Below are 6,951 nucleotides of genomic sequence, written 5' to 3'. Positions count from 1 at the left end.
TCCCAGAAACTATAGGTCTGCCTGCTGGATTCTCCAAACTTTTATGCATTTTAGGCAGAATATATAGAACCGGTATTTTTGGGTATTGTACCTGAAGAAACGAAAATTCGTTTTTATCCAATACTTTATTTTCTAAACCTACTTTTAAAAAATTATCATATTCTATTTTAATATCACTTGTGGGGTTTTTATCCAATTTTTTATAAGTCGTCATATCTGACAGTTGTCGTCTTATTTCATTTAGATATGCAGTTCTATCTAAAATAACCACCCCTCCACCTTTATCAGCGGGTTTAATTACAATAGAAGAGTTCTGTTTAAGATCTTTAAGAGTCAATTTTTTTCTAAAAGATAAATTTTGTTCATATTTTGATAGAGGTTTAATGTTATAAATTTCCTCCAAACATGCCTTTTCGAACACTTTCATATTTTGTGATTTGTTAGTTATTTAAATGTTTAAAACAATATGATTTTTTATCATTAGAGGTATAATTAAGATTTCAGTTTATAAAGATGTATCTTATATATGTTTCCACAAATTTCACTGCAAATTGAGATGCTATAGGCCAAATCTCTGTGGAGACAATCATGAGATTACCAGGTGTGTTGAAGCCATTAAACTGGAAAATCATTTCCAGTTTGGTGTGATGAGTACACACTTTAAAAATATTTTTGAACCAACACTAATTAACATACCTCTTAACATTTATTGTTTTGTCGAGAATGTCATGATTTCAGGATTCTGTCCTGTCCTTCTGACTTTGTTCCCTGGTGTACTGCTTTTGAGGACACTAGTGAACTGTCCCCAAAAAAGTATAGTGCAAGAGATTCATTAAATATGCACACACGATGCTGAGGGCAGAAGGACCTTGTAGAGAGCACTGAAACAGTGCTCCCTGCATGGTTCTCCATTGCTAGGCCATTACTAGGCAAGCCTGCTTGATTAGCATGAATGCATGGCTAACCTGACAATTCTTTGTGTGGACCCGCTCTCTTTCTAGGTAGACCTGCCTCTTTAGGCAGTACAGGTGACATAATTTTCGTTGCTGGCATGCCACCTATTACTCCACCCACTAGCATCATGCTTCATGGGCTGATGATTTTAAAGGGTATGAATTAATTATATTTAAATTTAATTAATTATAAATGTCACATTTGCGATAAAAGCAATTAGGAATCCAGCACAAAAACTTCAGATGTTTTGTGCTATATAATATATGGTTATAGAGTGTATGCTGTTAATTTATGCTAATAACACATTTTATCCATAATTACCCGTGCACCAAATTCATGTGTGGCTGTGCAATTTTCAGTGAATTGACATTTTGACAATTGGACATCGCTGCAGAATTTGTTGGCACTTTATAAATAATAATTGAAACCTAGTTCACAATCTCAACATGTGGCAATTTGTTACAAATTGTAAACTTGCAAGAAGACTCCTTAACATGAATTAAGATCCTTGAAATATTAGTGCTTGCTATAGTTATGTTGTGGCTGGCTAGCTCTTGCTAGCCAGCCTCTACAATAAATAAATACATCCTATGGGATTTATTATTACCCCCATATTACTGTAGGAGACATCCCACCGCCCCCAGCCTCCACCCAGCAGGTGCAGGCTAATCCATTGTCTAACCCTCCTACGGCTCCACCCATGGGCTTTATGTAAGGGCGCATTCATGCAATAAGTGGAGAGTGACTGGACAAGCCATTGTCCACACCCCAGATGAGGGTTCCATCCCCCTGGATGGCTTGAGGCCTTCACGCCCCTAGATACCTTGAATTAAATAAACCCTCAGTACCCCCTCACCATATAGTAAAAGAGTGGGACCCACTCAATCTAATCAGAGTGTTCTGACACACTGCAAATCTTTTATAAAGGCCTTTCCTGCCTTAAAATGCTAATTGCTGCCGATCCCTCCATTGTGTTTGTTTGTTTGTTTGTTTGTTTGTTTGTTTGTTTGTTTGTTTGTTTGTTTTTTGCGATTTGTGGCTTTTTAAAAAAAAAAAAATGATGTAAAATTATACATTTTTATTTGGTCTTATGTGGCACTTGAAAACGATTTTAGAAGAAAGTGAATTATTAATTTTTATATTACAGGTATTGACCTCCCTCACCCTTGGAAGATGGGGGTGGTGGACAATGGCATGTCTAGACCCTCTTAATTGCAGTTATACCTATGACCCAAAATCACATGGGTGGGGAGTAAAGTGGGTGAACAATAGCATGTCCACCACTCTTGCGGCAAGCAGGCAAATTGTTAAAGGGACACTCCAGACCCCTAAAGCACTTTAGCTTGCTGAAATGTTTAATGTTTGAAGATTGTGTCCTATTTTCTTTTATTTTGGAAGTAGAAATGTACACTTTTATAAAGTATACTGGTTATACCCTCTGGCTTTTCAAGCAGACCACATGTCCTGTTACTTTCTGGTTTGGCTGGCTTATTTGAACTGAACTCAAGAGGCGGCAATTGCCCACAGCACCTGCCTTGCAGAGACTTCTCATTGAGCTGCATCTGGGAGTCTGTGATTGGATAGCCACAGACTGGCGGGGTTAAACGAAAAGAGGGTTTTCAAAGGCTGCAGACAAGAGATCTGCAGTTTTTGCAAGCTGTTTTTAGATGTAACTCCACTGAAAAAATAAGAAGAATAATTAAATGCATGCAAGTTTGAATTTGGGTTATATCTACTAAACAGTGATTTTCATTTATTTTGTATTTGGGCAGTGGAGTCTCCCTTTAATAAATATCGGTGGATAGAGAATGAACAATGTGATGGATGGCTAAATTAAAATGTAAAAAATAAATACATAGAAATTAGATGATGAGGGTCAACATGACCCCCATATTACTACAAGAGAGGTTGCATGCAGCAGATTGGAGCATATCTACTAAACATACAGAACTAAACATGCAAAACTTAGTGAATGGGCACCAATTCTAATACATGTAAAGAATTAAAAAAATACACCTGCCATAAGAGGACATCTTCCTCCTAAATCTTCTTTTCTTTAGCCCCCCAAAAAGTCTTAATAAAATCCACAAGTATGTAAAGCAATTAAAGGGACATTATAGTCATCAGAACCTACATTCAGAACCTACATTCAGGAGCTGAACTCTCTGATGGAAATGCTGATTGATGCAGGGCAGTGATCTGCCACTCATGTGCAATAGCCTCTCAATACCTTCTATGGGAAAGCATTGGATTGGCTGAGATCATCAAGATTGATGATCTCAGCCATGGAGGCAGGTCCAGCCTTGGCGACACTGGCACGACGATGGAGAAAAGGTACGTTTAAAACCCTTTAATTCCACCCAGAAAGAGGCTGGGAACCTAAACAGATACTCCAGCATTATAGTGTTAGGAATACAAAAATGTATTCCTAACATTATAGTGTTCTTTTTATGAAAATAAAATATAAAATCCAGATAGCATTTAAAAATGAAAATCACAACACAATTAAGAATTGATCCACCTTTGCTCCTGGAGGGCTTGGCTCAGAATGAGTTCATAAGGGCTTTCACACCCTATGCAAGCTCAGTCGGAGTGCAGAACCCTCTAGGAGAAAAGGTGGGGGCAAAAGGCAACATTGATTCCTACTAGCCACACAATGGGGCACAGGGGGAGACTACGTCCCCTCCACTTTATTTTATTTCATATTATGCCCACAGTGGGGTCTTAAGGCTCTGTTAAATAGGTTATATAGCTTTATAATAAATGAGAATTAGAAGACTGTTAAATGTATATTTTATTTCTGCCTAACAAATTTGAGCCATTGTGTATACAAAATATTGACTGTTTTCAACTGCAAAATAGAAAGTCCATTTGTTTGCAATATCTTCAGCAAATAATCATTAATTTTTAATCCTTACTGCTACAGCTTAATATATTTATAAACTCCCAAATGCACTTCTGCTGTGTTCCCTAATTTTGTAATATTTATGGTATCAGAAATATGTATTACTTATGATTGCCATTTTGGCACAAGTTAAATCAAGATTTATTTCCCCAAATGATTTTAGCTCTGTTTTACTGTTTTGCTGTACTCATCCCTGCAGAATAGTTCCCCTCAGACTTGTGTGCTTGTATCTACTGAAGAAGACATGATGACAGATGCATGGCACGAAGGTACATTCTGACATCATTTTTTTTCATTCCACTAAGACAAACACATATTTGAGCTCTATCTTGAATCATTAAAGGACCACTATAGTGCCAGGAAAACAAACTTGTTTTCCTGGCACTATAGTATTAACAGGTCCCCCCAATCCTCATGGCCCCCCTCCCGCCAGGCTGAAGGGGGAGGAAGGGGTTAAACACTCACCTTTCTCCAGCGCTGGGCTCCCTCAGCGCTGGGGACTCTCCTCCTCCTTCGGTCGTCATCGGCTGAATGTGCATGCACGGCAAGAGCCGCGCACGCATTCAGTCAGTCCATAGGAAAGCATTCTCAATGCTTTCCTTTGGACCCTGGCGTCTTCTCACTGTGAAAATCACAGTGAGAAGCGCGGAAGCGCCTCTAGCGGCTGTCAATGAGACAGCCAATAGAGGCTGGATTAACCCATGTTCTCTGAAACTGCTATGTTTACAGCAGGCAGGGTTAGCCCTAGATGGACCTGGCACCCAGACCACTTAATTGAGCTGAAGTGGTTTGTGTGCCTGTAGCGGTCCTTTAAGGTTTACTGCAGTTTAAAGTAAGTTCACCAGCAGACTTTTAATTAGATTAGAATGTACAAGAAGTTGGTAGTTAGGTTGGCTTCTCTCACATGTGAAAGTCAGCATACTGCACATAATTTTGTTCCATTACATTTACTTGTAAATAATTTACTACACAGAAAAATGCATCATTTCAAATGCAGTTTGAAAGAGCGATGGGCACAACCCAGTAAGCTCTGAAAGCTGAAGCACGCATTTTCATTATGCCTTGACATTTCTAATTTGCAGGGGCAACACTTTAATACTAGCATACGATATTTCTCATATTCTTATATATTTATGTCAAGATAGGAGATGGTTCATTATAGTCAAAGGAACTGGCAAGATGTAGGTATACTGACCCTGAAGCAAAAGGATATGGAGCTTTGCAACTTACTAAGAGATGAAAAAGATCTACTTTGTTCTCAGGATAATCTTTATGTTCTTGCTGCAAACTCAGCAAAGACACGACTCTGCAAACTTTTCCTGCAAAGAGGCCCTGCTATTCATTTGGGCACCTCAGGTTGCTATGGTAGTGTTTTATTAAGAAATAAAAAAAAGGTTTCTTGTTTGTGGCTGAATGTTAAAATGTTATAATTTTCCATCAATTTTAGTCTTCATCTTACCAAATTTCACTTTAACCCCACTCCCATCATGTCAATGTCCTGAGCATAATTTTGGCAGTATAAATATTTTACATGTGAAAAGCCTAGAAAAAAAATTAGTAGAATGTGTCCCCTGACTTCAGGGTTATCTTTTTGTTTACATTATCATTGTATTTAGTATACTCCCTTAAGGAAAAGAGTCTACTCCAAGCCAGAGGCGTAACTAGAAACCACCAGGCATCGGTGCAAAGATTTACCTGCCCTCACTCCCCCCGCCCCTCCTCATGTGTCTCATTATCTCTCCCCCAGCCCCACCATGGGTCTCAGCCCCTCGCCCCCAGCACTTCCATGTCCATGTATCTCATTCCCTCCCCCCAGACCCTTCATGTGTCTCATTTCCTCCTCCCCATAGCCACTCCATGTGTATCATTTCACCCCAAAGACCCTCCATGTGTCTCATTTACTCACCCCCAAGCCTCTCCATGTCTCCGGTGAGCACTTCCCGTCAGACTGCTCGGCCGCGCTAAACACAGTTCTCCCCTCCTGCCAGTAACTCGGCAACCGTGCGGGCCGTGCACCGGCCCTGAAGGTATGCTGTCGGCCGCTGCTGGGCCCCCTTGAGTGACGGGTCTGGTCTTAGTGGAGGCCCCTATGACCGTGGTAGGTACGCCATTGCCCGCATATTTTGTAGTCGTTTTTGTGCAACTCTCATATCTCTGGACTCTGATCCTGACTTATAATTTAATACCAGGAAGAGGGAGCTGCTTTTATTGCAGTTTAAATAAAATACCAATCCCTTCTTTTATAATAATAACTTTTTTTAAAGCATTTAAAACTTGAATTGCATGTTGTGAAAGTGTGTATTTTATTTTGTGTTTACACAAGGTTTCTCTTTTCCTCTAGACACAAGGTTTATTCCCAGAATGCAATCACCGACTTGTTCTCTTCCTGTTCCAAATGAACTCCATCCCGAGGCTCTGCTTCCGGCAAGCGCAAAGCCCAGTTATTTGTTGAAGTATCACAGTTTTAACGGCTGTGTATACAGAACACAATTTAATTTGCGGCTATACAGATTAAACGCCCTTATGACAATAATCACCTACTGAGCAGCTGCTCATACATGCTCTGCTGTTTTAACATAGCAGCACAAGCTCTGTAGCTGCATGAAGCATTGTGGCTGTTCATATATAGGACCACTTTAACAACCATACCCTCTGCAAGTTCAATCTTGTGAGTACACTATATAGGGGGGTGGGCCATTTATCTGCATTTTGTATGTTTTATTATTATTATATATATTTTTCTCTTTCATTAATGTATTGTGTTTTTACATGGTTTTCTTTTTTCCTCTGTGTATAAACTTTTAATACTCAATAAATTAAGAACATTGCACCATAGAAGCCTTATCTCTTTGCGCTTTTTAGGCTCCTCGACTACAAACTTTAAAAACACTCTTTGAGTATTTGTGTAGTGGGAGCTGATAGAATAACGCCAATTGAGCATTATTCTATCGTCAGTGAAAAAGAGTTAGAGAAACCCTTTGATTTTTAAATAATGAAATCAAGGTGTGGAGTTTTGGCGAGGAACACTTTTAAATACATGAAAAAAATATATAACTTTATCTTTAAAAAGGTGAGAATGCAAGGAGGGTCCT

The sequence above is a fragment of the Pelobates fuscus genome, chromosome 2 (genome assembly GCF_036172605.1).
Source record: "Pelobates fuscus isolate aPelFus1 chromosome 2, aPelFus1.pri, whole genome shotgun sequence".
Classification (NCBI taxonomy): domain Eukaryota; kingdom Metazoa; phylum Chordata; class Amphibia; order Anura; family Pelobatidae; genus Pelobates; species Pelobates fuscus.
The sequence above is the reverse complement of the archived record's forward strand: the minus strand, read 5'-3'. Positions refer to the sequence as shown.